Source organism: Hyla sarda, chromosome 12 (genome assembly GCF_029499605.1).
Source record: "Hyla sarda isolate aHylSar1 chromosome 12, aHylSar1.hap1, whole genome shotgun sequence".
NCBI classification, from domain to species: Eukaryota; Metazoa; Chordata; class Amphibia; order Anura; family Hylidae; genus Hyla; species Hyla sarda.
Window position 1 is genome coordinate 57,624,889 of NC_079200.1, and position 17,295 is coordinate 57,642,183.

At 43.0% G+C, this 17,295-nt stretch overlaps 1 long non-coding RNA gene across 1 annotated transcript; it reads right to left on the bottom strand.

Annotated features, from left to right (window-relative positions):
- Positions 1-842: 842 nt before the first annotated feature.
- Positions 843-13,346, bottom strand: LOC130296533 (uncharacterized). The gene is made up of 3 exons (XR_008849228.1): positions 13,229-13,346; positions 9,175-9,242; positions 843-989 (listed from the first exon to the last, which is right to left on the bottom strand). It is a non-coding gene; the product is annotated as an uncharacterized LOC130296533 (long non-coding RNA).
- Positions 13,347-17,295: the final 3,949 nt, after the last annotated feature.

The following is a 17,295-nucleotide window of genomic DNA, read 5'->3' on the forward strand; positions in this document are numbered from 1 at the left end:
TTTATTCAGTTCCCACCCTATGACTCACTGGTTATATTGACGATTTGTGTCATGAAATCCTTCTTCTTACATTCCAGGTTTCTGATAACGGCTATAGAATACTATGCATGGCCATGGTAGTGGACTGACTGATGGGAAGTAAAAGGGTTCCTGGGGCACTCATATTGTAGATGTACTCATTCTTCCTGGATTGTCTGTATAAATAGTATAGCAGGGGATGTGTGCTGATGACAGCTGTAATGAATGAGAGGTAATGGACAGAAAACTGTCTATAGACTAATACAGTCTCCAGCTCTTTCCCTAGAGAGCTGGGAGTGGTAGTAAGCTTCATAAATTCATATTATTCTTTATTATTAATAAACACCAGAGAATAACATAATTTACATAGTCATAGGGGTCCTCTTTCCAATATAATAGGCAAAATACTTAACAATACTTAACAATACTTAACAATAATATGCATTATTATTATTATTTCTGATGTTGTTGTTATTATTATTATTATTATTATTATTATTATTATTACAATAATAATAAAAATAATCTTAGATGTCATATATATGTATGACATAATTTCCAATTCTTTTATCTTTCTGACTTATTCTGGATCACCATCTAAACAATCACAATAACTTACAGTATATAGGAGAAGATCCAGTGGCATTACCATACACTTAGGGTTTATGGTTATTTATGATAATTTATCTCTTCAACCCTCCCCCCCCCACCCCCACCTTATCCACTTGTTAATTATCTCGTGTATCCTTAAAGATACTAGGTGATGATATAAGACAGTGAGGGAAAAAGAAAGTAGGGTACAGAAGAAAAAAAAATTACATTTATTTAAGGATAGAAAACCATGTTATTTTAACATACGGTACATTGCTCCTCTCCTGCCTCAGGTAACACAACTTCTCCCTCTAATACCTTTCCTTCCCCTTTCTTCAACCCTATCAAATATATAAGGTATTTGATCCCTAAAAATGGTGCTGTAGGGAAAGAAAGAAGAAAAAAAATACATTTATTTCCTTTTCTCCTAATTCATAGACATCTTTACAAACTTATCACACTTTTCAGTTGGTCTAGGTGCTGAAACCTAAAACCTTCCTATTCGGGATCATTCTCACTTTTCTTGCACCCCTTAAAGGGGTATTCCAGGCAAAAACATTTTATCCCCTATCCAAAGGATAAGGAATAAGATGTCTGATCACGGGGGGCCCGCTGCTGGGACCCCCCTCGATCTACCTGCAGCACCTGCATTCTATGCAGCAGCTGATTCTCCAGTTTCGGAGACCTCCGGGTTCCGGGTCTGGGGACATGACATCACGCCACGCCCCCTACATTCATGTCTGCAACTTTACAAACTTTGGGAGGATTTATTTTCACGCTGTACCCTTTACAGTAAAAATTACTTGTTTTATTTAATCTGTGGGTTAATATGATTAAAATGATACCCATGTTTAGATACTTTTCTATCATTGTACTGCTTTTAAAGAAACAAACTTTCTTTTACAAAATTATGTATAAAATTGCCCTATTTTGACCACCTATAACTTACATTTTTTTTTTGTATACAAAGCTGTATTGGGGCTCAGTTTTTGCACCGTGATCTGTAGGTTTTATAAGTACCACTTTGTGAATATATGACTTTAAAATTGTTTTTTATTATATAAAATAGTATTTTAACTTTACGCCATTCCCCGTACAGGATCAATAACATTATGTTTTGAAAGTTCAGGCATTTACACACGTGGTGATAGTTCATATTTTTATTATTAATTTTTTTAATGATTTTTAGAGTAAAACAGGGAAAAAAGGAAAGCAGACCAGAAAAGAAGACGCCGGGAGAGTGACAGAGGCAGGAGAGGGTACCTCCATCCGCCATCTTTGATGATCAAATTCCAGAAGTCGCGCATTGCTGCAGATGCCGTCATCAGTATTGATCAAGGCATCTGAGGGGTTAATGGTAGACATCAGCCCGATTGCTGATGTCCTCCCTTACCGGCAGGTCCCTGGCTGCTGATAGCAATTGGGACCTGCCGTTCATGAAGCGAGCACCACTCCAGTTCTCGCATCATGTATAGGATGTAAATGTACGTCCTTGTGCGTTAAAGGGGTACTCCGGTGCTTAGACATCTTATCCCCTATCCAAAGGATAGGGGATAAGATGCCTGATCAAGCCCCCTCCTGTAGGCTTGCATTGAGGGGCGGAGCGTGACATCACAAGGGGGCGGGGGCGTGACATCACAAGCCGCCCGCCGCCCGCCCTGTAGTCACCGGTAATCAGTCCCGGAGCGAACACGCTCCAGGGACTGATTACAAATGGGGTGCCGCGTGCAAGATCACGGGGGTCCCCAGCGGCGGGACTCCCGCGATCAGGCATCTTATCCCCTATCCTTTGGATAGGGGATAAGATGTCTAAGCATCGGAGTACCCCTTTAAGTACTAGAACACCGGGATTTACATTTACGTCCTATGTCATTAAGTGGTTAATGATATTAAGATACCTCTGCTGACCCCTCCTTCTAATTATGAGATGACTCTGCTGATCTTGTCCCAGTCTACACAGTGTGGTGGCCCAGTACGGGATGGTGTTACCCTGTGCCTTCCCGGCCCTGTCAGGCAGTGTGCCTCTGTGTCCCAAGGGCCCCCTGCCGTGTTTTCCCCATTGTAAATATATTATGCTGTGTATTTTACCTTTAACAAGTTATACCATGTGATTGTTACCCAGGAGGTACCAGTGACCAGCTGACCCCAAGAATGACCTATGGGCTCCCTGCTAGTCTCCCCCATAAAAGCCTGGGAGGAGCTAGCCTCTTTCTCTTTTACACCAAGTCTTTACTGAGGTCAGTCGTACCTAGTGTGTGTGTCCAGAGTATTGGAGGCCTCAAGTCAAGTCCTGCAGCCCTTAGTGCAAGTCAAGTCCTTAGTGCAAGTAAGCTAAACCTGCAGCTTTGTCTGTCATCAGTCAAGTCAAGTCCGTCTCTGTCTGGTTATAGGCTAAACCACGTCCTGGCTTCATGAATACAAGGGGTAAAAGGGGTACTCCAAAGGAAAGGGGATAAGGAGCCTGATCGCGGGGGTCCTGCCGCTGGGGACCCCCGTGATCTTGCACGCCGCACCCTGTAAAAATCAGTGTCCGGAGCGTGTTCGATAATGGGGCCGGAGCATTGTGGCGTCACGCCCTGCCCCCTCAATGCAAGTCTATGGGAGGGGGCATGACAGCCGTAACAGCTGTAATGCCTCTCCAATAGGCTTGCATTGAGTGGCGGAGCGTGACGTCACACGGGGAGGAGCCGTGACGTCTCAATGCTCCGGCCCCGTGATCGACAGTAATCAGACCCGGAGCGAACACGCTCCGGGGACTGATTTTAACGGGGTGCGGTGTGCAAGATCACAGGGGTCCCCAGCGGCGGGACCCACGCTATCAGGCATCTTATCCCCTATCCTTTGGATAGGGGATAAGATGTCTGAGCGCCGGAGTTCCCCTTTTAATGCCATGTGCCCCTAGGGTAACAACATCTGCCCTGCACTTCACCACAACAGAAATGTTGATAAATGAGTTGCAGGCAAAAACCTATTAGGGGTACTGCAATGGCCAGTATAAAAATTTGAATTGTTAGCGCCTGCTTTAAAAATCATCAGCATATATATATATATATATATATATATATATATATATATATATATATATATTTGTAGTTCTTTTGCTTTTTTTACTCATTGTCTCAGGTGTTTTTTACAGCCTTCAGCAGAGCTGAATTTTATCACTCTATTATCACTAGTAGAGGGTTTTTTGATGGGATAACAGGTCTGCTACAGTCTGAGCTAAAATAGGAAGCTTTTATACTGAGAATAGCTCAGATTGGAGACTATTGCCAAATTTATTAGGGTCACCTGGATATCCAAGGCCCCTCAAATGGTCTATTTAGGCAGCATTGCATGAGAGGCTAATAAGTTACTGCAGAATATTGGATAAGACGGATTGGCCATGCAGGAATTCTTAACTATTGAGAGCACATCACTGGGCTCCCTCTGCCATCCAATCAGCTCCTTGCAAACCTGATCACAGGGAGCTGATGGGTTTCCATGGCAGCCAGGGCCTTTAAAGGGCCCCGGCATTTTCCAAGTGTATTTGCCAATTAGGTCCTGCCTAAGACAAAACACTGGCAGTATCGGAGGATTGCAGTGTATTATGAGCCCTCAGAAAATGCCCAATGAAGACATAATGGATAAAACAAAGCAATTAAAGTATTTTTAAAAATTACCATAAAAAACCCTTTACAGTGAAAGAATAAAACACATTTAGTATCACAACATTTCTAACAATACATATAATAAAGGTAAAAAAAATTAAAAATATAGAGTTGTTCCTTTAAATTAAAAAATTTAAAAAATTTAATAAAAGCAATGGCACAGTAATTACTGTATTTTCAAATTAATCCCAGTTAGAATAAGTTAAAGGTAAGCGCTGGGTTATGTACCACATTAAAACTATTATGTCCAGTAAAAAACAAGCCTTCATGAAGTTTCATTGCTGTGGAGTGGTGTAGCTATAGGGGTTGTAGATGTTACCAGGTCTCTAAGCTAGGGAGCCTACAGGCCCTCCTCTCCCCACTAAGGCTATGTTCACAAGTGGGAAGATGGGAATTTCTCATCTTTCTGCATATATGCAAAATTTCTTCACAATCAGGTGCTTTTTCACTCATTGCTTTTGCTCATTTTCGTGCGGAATCCACACAAAATTCTCAGCATTTTGCAGTGAAAAAACAACAACATTAACTTCAAGGGGCTTCTGCATACGATTACCACAAAAATTTAGGACAGGACATTTCTTTATGTGGAATGTGGAATTTCTGGAGCGGAAAGACCAATGCGGAAATTCTGCAATATGAATGGGACTGTGGAATCCCATTGCAGTAATGGGACTGCTGTAAACACATGCAGAATTTTCATGTGGAAATATATGTGGAAATTTTGATGTGTGAACATCACCTAAGGCTTAATGCTGACGCAGTGCGGCAGTGAGGCTTCGAGTGCAGGACACAAGGGTGAAGAATCAGGATTGGTAGGCAGAGGAGTCATGAGACAAAGGAGGAGTCGGGAGAGGAAGGTCCCAATGTGTCAGGCAGCAGACGTAAAAAGCGTTAAAATATGTATGAAAAAGGATTTTATTTTACGTTGTAAAATATACAAAACTATATACCGTATAAACAGGGTATAAAAAAGTCAGAACTTAAGTTTTTCTTCCCCTTAAACAAATAATAAAGAAATAAGTTAGTGAGTTGAACTGCAAAAAACAAGCCTATGTACAGCTATGCAAACAGAAATATAAGAGTCATGGCTTTTGGAATGCAAAAAAAAATAAAAACAGGGGAAAAAACCTTCCGTTCTTAAGGCCAAAATAGACAGTGTGCTGAAAAGGTTAAGTAACACTGAATACAATGCAGGAAGTTCAACCCTGTCCTGCTCATTACAGAGACATACTTTAGTCTTAAAAGTTTTCTTCCATACGTTAATTGAAAAAGACCGTATATAACACAGTGGCACAGCGTGAAACCAGAGCCCCGAAGAGCGTTCGGGGAATTCTGTGAATGTAAAGTGATGTAAGAATTAGGATGCGCAGTTAGAAGGCACCTCTTTTACAATAACTCGTTCTTGTGGTGGAATTAAGTACTGCTAAGTGACACAGGACAGGGATAATTGAATCTCGTAACTTTCAGGGAGATGTTACAATGTATCAGTTTGCCTTTTAGTGCCTATTGCGCTTGTCCCAGAAGAGCTTAATGGAGTCTTACTGAGTGTTTTGGAATCTCTGGGATTTCAACTTTGATGATTGACCCCAAAACACTGTGAATTTTATCTTCCAGCCAGATGGGGCAGAATTTGCTGTATCATTAGAAAAAGTTTCCACTTAGATTTAAAATATCCCCAGTATTGAGCCCCTATTCCTCGTGAAATTTTAAGTTGTCTGTTCAGTTTATGCTTATGGCTCCTTTAGGTGATGTCACCTATATTTCATCCAGGCTTTATATGAGGCTGTCTAGCTATACATGGCATTGAAACTTTTCTTTGGTGTAACTATAGGGGGTGCAGTGATCAAAGTACCCTAGAGCCCACATGTACCCAATCACATTCAGCAACTGGTGGCCATTTGGTTAACACCCCCCTGCATATAATCTCTTCGAGAACAAAACGATCAGGCAGTTGAAATCCAACATGATCAATCCTCCGGCTTCATCTGTCCAGGAAAGTCAGAAGGCCCTAATACATATTAAACAATCGGCCATTCCTGCCAAAATCTGCAGGTTTGGCCTACTTTGTTGTACTGTATATGAGTGCTCTATTAAAGCTAAAAAATATCACTCTGTCCTAATGTAAATGATTTAGCATATGGGCCCGGGAGCTTTATGTTATCCCCTTTGACAGCAGCGTAGATAGGAGAAAGGCCTGGTGTTTATTTCCTCTTGCTTTCCATGACCCGTAGCCTAAATTGTCATACTTTTATTTGCTGACAATGAAGTTGTCTTAGGAGAGAAGTGTAAGGCTGGGTCCACACTACGTTTTGTCCCATACGGGAGCGCATACGGCAGGAGGGAGCTAAAACCTCGCGCTCCCGTATGTGACCGTATGCGCTCCCGTATGTCATTCACTTCAATGAGCCGACCGGAGTGAAACGTTCGGTCCGGTCGGCTCATTTTTGCGCCATATGCGCTTTTACAACCGGACCTAAAACCGTGGTTGACCACAGTTTTAGGTCCGGTTGTAAAAGCGCATACGGCGCAAAAATGAGCCGACCGGACCGAACGTTTCACTCCGGTCGGCTCATTGAAGTGAATGACATACGGGAGCGCATACGGTCACATACGGGAGCGCGAGGTTTTAGCTCCCCCCTGCCGTATGCGCTCCCGTATGGGACAAAACGTAGTGTGGACCCAGTCTTACACAGTCTTTTACCAGTAAAATGAAAACCTAATAGAATTGGATCCCCAGTGTCCAATGGCTCCGCAGTAGCCTCTGTGGTGGGTACACCATTGCCTTTTGGTTCTTTGCCTGCCTCTTTATTGCTTATCTTGACAGGATAGACATGGATCAAAAAAGCTACCCTTGGGCTGACTTTTCATCTTTTGTTGCTAGTGCTGTGCCCTTTCAATGGATACTCTTTGTTTCAGAACACAGTTATAATTTTTTTTTTAAATAACATGTTCCATTGTTGTCAATAGAAAATTGGTATAATAAGGTAAAATAGCAGGTTTTTTTTTACAGCTGAAAATAATGCTGAAAAATTATGTATAAACATAGTCTCAAAGCAAAAAAAAAAACTATGTGTGACCCCCACCCCAACAATGGCATAAAATTAGGTTAAAAAAAGATATCTGAACATAGCCTCATAGTAATGTATGATGCTGTCACTTTGGGCCATTAGACCCATGGATGGGCCAGGACTTGCGGCCATTATAGAGGTGCCAAAATGCCTTAAAAATAAAATCCACGAGGTGCACCCAGATGCCTATATTCCAATGGTAGTCAAAAGGAGCCTAAATAAAGTCATCACAAGGGCCTGAGAAACCCATGGATACAGAATTCCTTAAATAATTCTGTCAATTTAGCATTTACTTAATTAATTTTTTTCCCACTCTCGAATCAAATCAATGTTTAAGACTCCAGTCACATACAGAGCAGCATTCAAAATTAGAATGGTCTCCAATAAGTTTGGAGGCTTTGTGACTTTTTTTCTCCACTAAACCCTCTGCTGGTCAACAATTGCACACAATTATTGATGGGACATGTAAGGCATACTCCATGATCTGTACCCTGTAACTAAAAAGAACCAACTCCCACAATTCAATTCAGATCATTTTGAATGCAGCTTTGGATGTGAAGGGAGTATACTGCATCCTCCGAATCAAAGAATTTACAGGGCTATGTAATTCTTTAGATGCCATCCTATAAACTGACTGCAAGCAGTGTTTAGTGTTATCTTGTTTTATGTACAGTAGGCCCGAACCATTTTCTGCATTCTCCCCCCCATGAGTCCTGCATGTCTCAGGTTTGCAGGGGGGGGGGGACAGCCAGGCATTGTAAGAAGTAGTATCTTGTTCAGACAAGCAGTGATCAATCACCTTCTTGTTGCAGCCTATCTTCCCTATCTTCTTCTGCAGGCTCCATTTATTCCACAGAAAGCCAAATTGCTTCTAGTAGCTTTTCCCATTGCTCCAACCAGTCACCCAGAGATGCAAGAGGCCGATCTACTAAAATGTTAATTTAGCCTGAGCCGAAAAAACGGCTCCAATCTGACACTTCTGACACCTGGCACACTCTTTCATAGCCGCTCTTACATGGTTGAAATGAGACACCCTAATAATAGAAGGAGATCTTGCATGCTTTATTTACAGAGAGGCTGTTTAAAGGGGTACTCCACTGCGCAGTGTTTAGAACATTTTGTTCCGAACTCTTAGAGCTGGGGGGCTTATGACGTCACACCCTACCCCCTCAATACAAGTCTATGGGAGGGGGCGTGACAACAGCCACTCCTCCTCCCATAGACTTGCATTGAGGGGGTGGGGTGTGATGTCACGGGGGCATGTCCTTGACGTCAAGAGCCCCCGGCGCCGCCTCTAAGCTAAATGTGCCTAACGCTGAGCAGCGGAGTACCCCTTTAAAGGATCATCTTTGAATACTTCCCCTCATAAGTGCCCTGTGAAATAAGCTCTACTAGCGCCCCCACATATAGGGGAAGATTAATCAAAACCTGTGAGGGAAAGAGTGGTGCTGTTGTCCATAGCAACCAATCAGATTGCTGCTTTCATTTTTAAAGAGGCTTGTGAAAAATAAAGGAAGCCTTCTGATTGGTTGCTATGGGCAACTGCACCACTCTTCCTCTACACAGGTTTTGATAAATCTCCCCCATAGTGTAAGCCTATATAGTGTGTAAGTAATCAATTCTAAGTATAAATGATATACTGTGTGGCGCCCAAACAGTGCCATACATTGGCCAAATATCCCCATATGGTTTCTTTTGCTATTTGTTAGTGCTGCCACCACCTCCACTGCAAAATAATAAACAGCAGTAATACCGCTTTATAAAAAGTCATCTAATAACAATCTAGGATAGGAGCGTTCCATAGGGTAGTACGTATATTCAATATATGTGCAACATAAAATTCTGCTTACCCCAAAAGATTGCGTACTTGTGCAGCACGTTTCAAATTGCGCAAAAATGTGTCCCAATTCATATGTGTCTGGAAGAACAAAGGTAAAGTGTAATTTTTTCTGCATGGTAAAATTAACCTGTAAAATCATTTAATTGTATTTTTCCCCAACTTTACTCCACAAATATTTTTTTTTCCGTTTCTCTATACATTCTATGGCTTTTAAAAAGTACGACTTTTTGCAAATATATAAGGACATGGCTGAACTGGAGAGAGTGAAGAGGAGGGCGACAAAGGTAATTAATGGTATAGGAGGATTACAGGACCAAGACAGGTTATCACACTTGGGGTTATGTAGTTTAGAGAAAAGACGTCTTAGAGGCGATCTGATCACAATGGGGGAGATTTGTCAAAACCTGTGCAGAGGAAGAGTGGTGCAGTTGCCCATAGCAACCAATCAGATTGCTTCTTTCATTTTCCACAGGCCTCTTTAGAGGCCTGTGGAAAATGAAAGAAGCAATCTGATTGGTTGCTATGGGCAACTGCACCACTCTTCCTCTGCACAGGTTTTGATAAATCTCCCCCAATGTACAAAGATATGAATGGACAGTACAGAGATCTTTCTAGTGACCTTTTTATACCTAGGTCAGTAACCATGACAAGTGGGCATCTTCTACATCTAAGAAGGTTTCACCATCATCACAGAGAGAGAGAGATTCTTTACTGTAAGAGCAGTGAGACTATGGAACTCTCTGTCACAGGATGTTGTGATGTCTGACTCAATAAACAAGTTCAAGGGGGGCCTGGATGCTTTTCAGGAAAAATATAATATTATGGGTTATGGATACAAGACTTATGTGGATAGAACATGATCCAGGGATTTATTCTGAGGATTTTTTTCCCTCTGTCATGGGGCAATTGGCATCGGCCTCATGGGGAGTTTTTGCCTTTCTCTGGATCAACACACAGTAGGGGTTTAGGTTGAACTTAATGGACTCTTATCAGTTTTTTTAACCTAAAATGTTATGTTACTATGTCTGGAAATGATGAGAGTTGTAGTTTTCAAACAGCGAGCCCCCACTCTTGCAGAACTACAACTTTCATATTTCCCAGATAGAGGTTTGTAATTCAGCAACAGCTGGAGGCTCCCTGTTTGGAAACACTGTGTTATGGGCATTTTCCCCAGTGGAGAGTACCCTAAATGTACTAACCTATTTTGTATGCTTTTTTTTCTTCTCTTTTCAGATCTATGTATGCTGAAGACTACTTTGGATTCATTGGACTACATCGATGCCGAGTGTTTTTTTTTATTACTTGTGAACAAGGGCTTGTGGGGAAGTGTTTTTGAAATAAAAGTTTTTTTTAAGTGTTGTGTTTTTTTATTTATATTCACTTTACGGGTTTAGGCAGCATTCACATCTCGTTATTTACATATGGGTGCCGTATCCCGCTGGGTGAGGGGAAAACCGGGTGCTCCCGTACCCCAGCCGGATCAGCCCGTAAATCCATTTACTTTAATGAGCTGACCGGAGTCAAACGGTGACTACGCTCGGCTCAGTTTTTACCCGTATCCAGTTTTGTGACCGGACCTAAAACCGTAGTAAACTACAGTTTTAGGGTCCGGTTGGGAAACTGGATACGGGTCAAAACTGAGCTGACCGGAGTCACCGTTTGACTCCAGTCGACTCATTAAAGTAAATGGATTTACGGGCTGATCTGGCTGGGGTACGGGAGCACCTGTTTTTCCCCTCCCCCAGCCGGATCTGGCACCTGTATGTAAAAAAATGAGATGTGAATGCAGCCTTAGGAGTGGAAGACATCTTATAGATGGGGCTTAGCGTTAGACACAAAAAGCCCTAATCCCCAATTATTACCCCGGTACCCACCTCCACAAAGGTACTGGGAAGAGCCGATACCAACAGGCCCGGAGCATCAAAAATGGCACTCTTGGGCCTATGTGGTAACAAGCTGGCATTATTTAGGCTGGGGAGGGCCAGTAACAATGGTCCTTGCCCACCTTGGTAACATCAAGCTGTTGCTGTTTGTTTGGTATCTGGCTGAGAATGAAAACAACAGCCTGACATTACCAGGGAAGACAAGAATCATTGGTATTGGCCCTCCCCAGCACAATTTTTTCACAACTGGAACTTTAGAAAATAAAAGTTGCAGAGGAGAGGAGATGGTGTTAACAAGTTGTGTTCTTAAAGGGGTATTCCAGGGATTTCTTTATATGACTGCTACAAGGGCTTTAAAGTTAGTGTAGTTCATATTATAGTCTCTGTACTTGTGTGTGATGGTTTTCTCACAATTCTGTGATTTTCACCACAATATTTATTTTTAACAGCATACAAAATGACTGTTGTCTCAGATGTTTCCCAGGTTGCAATGCGGCCGAGACCTGACTCACTAGTCAGCTGATGACAGGGAGCCTGTCTGCTTCAATGGGTGGAGTGATCGCTTGTTGGGAGAGAGATCAATCTGCAACTAATGCAACAGCTGTAGGCACCCTGATTGAAAACCACAGGTCTTTTGAATTGATGCAACTCATTTATGTTTCAATGGGTGGGGTGGCTTATGTGTGGGAGGGAGGAAAAGGGAATCATGGGATTTGTAGGCAAAAGAAGAAAACTCAAAAAAGAAATACCGGTTCACAAAAAGCTAGCCACAGTGTTGGTAATCTCACAACATAGCCATTTAGCCCCAAGACAAGAGCAGATCCTTCCTAAGCATCATGTCCATTACTGTCTGCCAGGTACGTACTAAAATCACGTTATGGTAGATAACCCCTTTTAAGTCATTTATTGTTTTTTGCTTGTTTGAGACAAATGTATCAACCCCTTTGACACACGTAAGCAAAACAAAAGCAAAAAAAATGACTTCAAAACTCACTTTCCACTAAGACAACATTAATAATTTTTTTTCCCTATGTTTCCGTGAACAGTAAAAAAAAATGTCATGGGGAAAAAAGGAAGCGGAAAAACAAAAATCACTTTTTTCTTTTAGAGGGTTTGAATATACAAACGCTTGATCGCCTCTACTGTATTATACAACACTAATGCATTGCACTGTTTGATCACCTGCACTGTATACTGCAATGTTCTGTCCTTCTGCAGATCTTCTATAGCCAGGAATGTAATATGAGTGCAATCATGGTGGACTTTGAGGTCTTCTCTAGGTCCCCAGCTGCTGTGAAAACTGAACAGTACCCTGAGTATCGTTATCCAGAATATTTTATATTCTGGCATTTGCGGCCTAAGCGATTATCCACAGGTTGTATATGGTATTCTATCTCTGCCGAATATTCACTTTATGAAGTTGGGCTGCATTACCAAACACAACCCAAGGCCAGGTGGGGTGTTGTTTTTAAAAGCAAGCAGCCAGGTTTTCAATCCTGAATACCCTTTTAGTGATAGATTACAGGAATTTTTCTAGTTAGGGTCCATTTAAAGCTGTGTTCAGGAGCAGGGGTTGTGATCTCGGAGACTGAAGGGATATATCAGCTTTTTACCAGCCCGTGTTATCTAGGTTGCTTACACTGAGCTGGCATTATTTGCTCTCTAGTTCACAATCCTCTCGGGAGCTGTTACATTGTTATATTTGTTGAAAGTGTTTAAAACTTTAAAACATTTTTGCAGTCTTTGGCAATTTCTTGGAGGATTCCAGCTGTTGTGGATTACAAGCCCCTGCCTGCACTGACGGCGCATAAATACTAACAAGAATCAATACCCACTCTGCTGCCAACACACCCCTGAGCCTCCAGACCAGCTTATTACTAGGGGCATAGGTATAGGGGGACAGAACTAGCATACCCCACATGCCCCTAAGGGATCCAAAAGCCTCTCTACAGCATATGTAGACATCAGTAGCAAATGGTAGGTGGAGCCATAATACAGCTTTGGCATTGGGGCCCAGGCACTACACATGCTGGTTATAATTCTGACTATAATTATACATAAGGAAGTCGTGAATATTTTTTTAACCACAATCTTCATGGTATGGTCCAATATCTACGGTCTTTTTGGCTTAGGTGCTGTGTTAGCAAAGATTGGTGGCATCTACCAATAGAAGCCACTAACCCGGACAGGCGTTTTGGGCCAGTGGTCTTAAATTTGGATTCCAAGAAAGGTTCTATTCACAAGAGACACAAGCTATAATAGGATCAGTAAACAGCAACCAGCTGATGATGGTTTTTGGGTAGCAGTAAATGTCCTTGCTGAAAAAAAAAGCAAACAAGTATTAGGTAAAGAAAAATATTGCCTAAAGTTGATATATAAACAGGAGAATACAGCAGCACACTGCTAGCACAAAGATACAGATAAAACATAAAAAGCTATTTGGCTACAATGCAAAAAGTGAAAAAATTTAGTTGCTTTCCTCACCATTTGGCCAAATAGTTTGGACCATCCCACCGCGATAAGGTGACCTCATTGGGACGGACCCTACACTGTGAATGTGCCTCTGGGCAATCACAGGGAGTGGCTACCTCCATGTTGGTTCCTGCACCCCACCCATCTTATAAAGTGCTAGATGTTCTAAGCCTGGTATCTGATTGCACAGAGGCACATTCACAGTGTAGGGTCCGTCCCAATGAGGTCACCATATTGCGGTGGGATGGTTCAAACTATTTGGACAAATGGTGAACAAAGCACTTCATTTTTTTCACTTTTTGCATTGTAGCAATTTAGCATTTCATGTTTTATCTGTATCTTTGTGCTAGCAGTGTGCTGCTTTATTCTCCTGTTTATGAATTTGCAACACTTCATAGAACAAAAGCAGACAGCGGCACTAGCACAATGTATCTTCTCACAATAAACGGAACTACGGAACAGCTGGAGGAGTCTCTGTTCAGACCCAACGGTGGTGCTAGGACAGAGAGTCAGGCATCAGTATACATAAAGGCAACATAAAGAAACTTAGCCTGCACTCACCGTACAATACGAGTCTCGTAGCCTCAGACTCTGGACCTCATCAATGACGTTGGATCCACAGCAACAGCTGACAGCGCTCAGAAAAAACAGGTAACTGCCGGCGGTTTCGCGTTATAATCAACGCTTCTTCCGGCCTCCTGTTTATGTATATTTAGCCTAGCAGCATGCACCTGTATGCCGGGTCCATGCAGTAGTTTGGTATCAGTATGTGCTGGCCAACTTATCCTTTTTTGCATTATACATATGGGGGCTGGCTACCTCCATGTTGGCTCCTGCACCCCCACCCATCTTATAAGGTACTGGATGCTCCAGACCTTACAAGCCTGGTAACTGATTGCACAGAGGCACATTCACAGTGTAGGGTCCGTCCCAATGAGGTCACCTTATCGCGGTGGGATGGTCCAAACTATTTGGCCAAATGGTGAGCAAAGCACCTACATTTTTTCACTTTTTGCATTGTAGCAATATGGCATTTCATGTTTTATCTGTATCTTTGTGCTAGCAGTGTGCTACTGTATTCTCCTGTTTATGTATTTTTAGCTTAGCAGCGTGCACCTGTATGCTGGGTCCATGCAGTAGTTTGGTATCAGTATGTGTTGGCCAACTTATCCTTTTTTGTGATATATATATATATATATATATACCGTATTTATCGGGGTATACCACGCACCGGCCTATAACACGCATCCTCATTTTACCAAGGATATTTGGGTAAAAAAAGTTTTTTACCCAAATATCCATGGTAAAATGAGGGTGCGTGTGTGCGCGTGTATTCCCCGATATACCCCCAGGAAAGGCAGGGGGAGAGAGGCCGTCGCTGCCCGCTTCTCTCCCCCTGCCTTTCCTGGGGTCTAGAGCGCTGCTGTCGGCCCTTCTCACCCCCTGGATAGCCAGGAGGAGAGAAGCGGCGCCGACAGCCAGGGGGAGAGAAGGGGCAGCGGCACCCATTGCCGGCGCCGCTGCCCCGTTGCCTCCCCCCATCCCCGGTGGCATAATTACCTGAGTCGGGTCCGCGCTGCTGCAGGCCTCCGGCGTGCGTCCCCTGCGTCGTTGCTATGCACGGCGCGGCGCACTGACGTCATGCGCCGCGTCGTTCAGCGCATAGCAACTACGCCGAGGACACACGCCGGAGGCCTGCAGCAGCGCGGACCCGACTCAGGTAATTATGCCACCGGGGATGGGGGGAGGCAACGGGGCAGCGGCGCCGGCAATGGGTGCCGCTGCCCCTTCTCTCCCCCTGGCTGTCGGCGCCGCTTCTCTCCCCCTGGCTATCGGCGCCGGCAATGGGGTGCCGGCACAGATACTCAGGGGGACAGAACGGGCAGCGGCGCCGATAGCCAGGGGATGAGAAGGGCCGACAGCAGCGCTCTAGACCCCAGGAAAGGCAGGGGGAGAGAAGCGGGCAGCGACGGCCTCTCTCCCCCTGCCTTTCCTGGGTGTGTTTCGGCGTATAACACGCACACAGACTTTAGGCTAAAAATTTTAGCCTAAAAAGTGCGTGTTATACGCCGATAAATACGGTATATATATATATATATTTTTTTTTTTTAACATAACGATAAGTTGTGTCTGTCCATGAGTCCATCTTATATTCATTGAAATGACTAGGTTGTATTGCAGTTCAAAAGAAGACCTGTGGACAGGGGTGGTACTGTTTTTAGAAGACATCAGCTATGTATTTCTTATAATGTATAATCCCCTTTGCTTATGGAAAGAAAGAAGTTGGAGGGATAAGGGCCGCTTTTTTTCTATTACACATTTAGATGGTCGAATTAGTTGGTATCAAATGTCTTCAGAGAGTGCTGTAGGCTCACATCATTAGGGTTATACATAAGTTATACAATATAGCCAAAACATGGTGGCCCACTGCACAGGAAAGTGTAGTGGAGGCTAAAAAGACACGTGTTGAATAGTGTTGAGCGGCATAGGCCATATTCGAATTCGCGAATATACGCGAATATATGGACGAATATTCGTCATATATTCGCTAAATTCCCATATTCGTAATATTCTCGTTTTATTTCCGCATATGCGAAAATTTGCGTATGAGAAAACTAACATATGCAAAAATTGGCATATACAAAAATTAGCATAAGCAAAAATTTGCATATGCGAAAAATTAGCATATGCACATTTTCGCATATGCGAAGATTCGCACGCCAGTCTTACACAGTAGTATTAAAGCCTTCTTTATACCACACAAGCTGGAAGCAGAGAGGGGTGATCACTGTGATGTGTACTGTGAAAAAACCAAACAAAAAAAAAAAAAACGAATATTCGTAGTTGCGAATATATAGTGCTATATTCGCAAATATTCGCAAATTTGCGAATATGCGATATTCGCGAATAAAATTCGCATTGCGAATATTCGCGAGCAACACTAGTGTTGAATGAACTATGGCCTATGACTGTTTTTGCACATGGGAGCCTCTCAACTATTTTAGCATTCAATAATAGAAGTTAGTTGTATGGAGGATGCCTTGCCAAGTAAGGCCGATGATCCACTGATTGTCTTGGATTAAGCTTTTGTAGTTTTTGTTAACCAAACATATCTCTTTATGGCTGTAATGTATGGATGGTCCTGGTGTGCAGTAGCATGAGTAGCTCTTTTAGTACTATGGCTATTTACTAGTTCTTGAAGTGGTTCTTTATTCTGTCTATGGTGCCAGATCCATAAACCCAAATAGGACATGGAAAGTAATTGTCTGGTTAAAAGAAAAACATTTAAGAGTATTGTGCTAGGTTGCTATCATGGCATGATCAAAGTCACAGTTTTCCAAAGAACTTTAGGTTGATGGTACAAAATTGTATCCAGTGTCTAGTGCAGGGGTATCCAACTGGTGGACCGCAACGCATCTCCGGACCACGGCAACCAGTCCTCCGGACCGCCGCCGGATCTCCCCTCATTCATTTGTATAGGTGTCTCTAAGACACCCATACAAATGAATAGCCGCGGCCCAGAGCATTGTGCTCCCTGCCCGACCGCCCGGCGATTCTCCTGTGATGCAGGTGGCGCAATTAGCGCGGCCTGCATCATCTGCTCTGCCCAGGCCTGACTAGAAGAGGCCAGAGCAGCGGAGCAGTGTGAGACCTCGAACAGGAGCCAAAGCTCAGGTAAAAATTTTAGTTCCCCCACATGTGACTCTCCCCACATGTGACCTTCGGTCTGTGAATGATGGGGACATCCTTAATTCTGGGGGCACAGGGTATCCTTA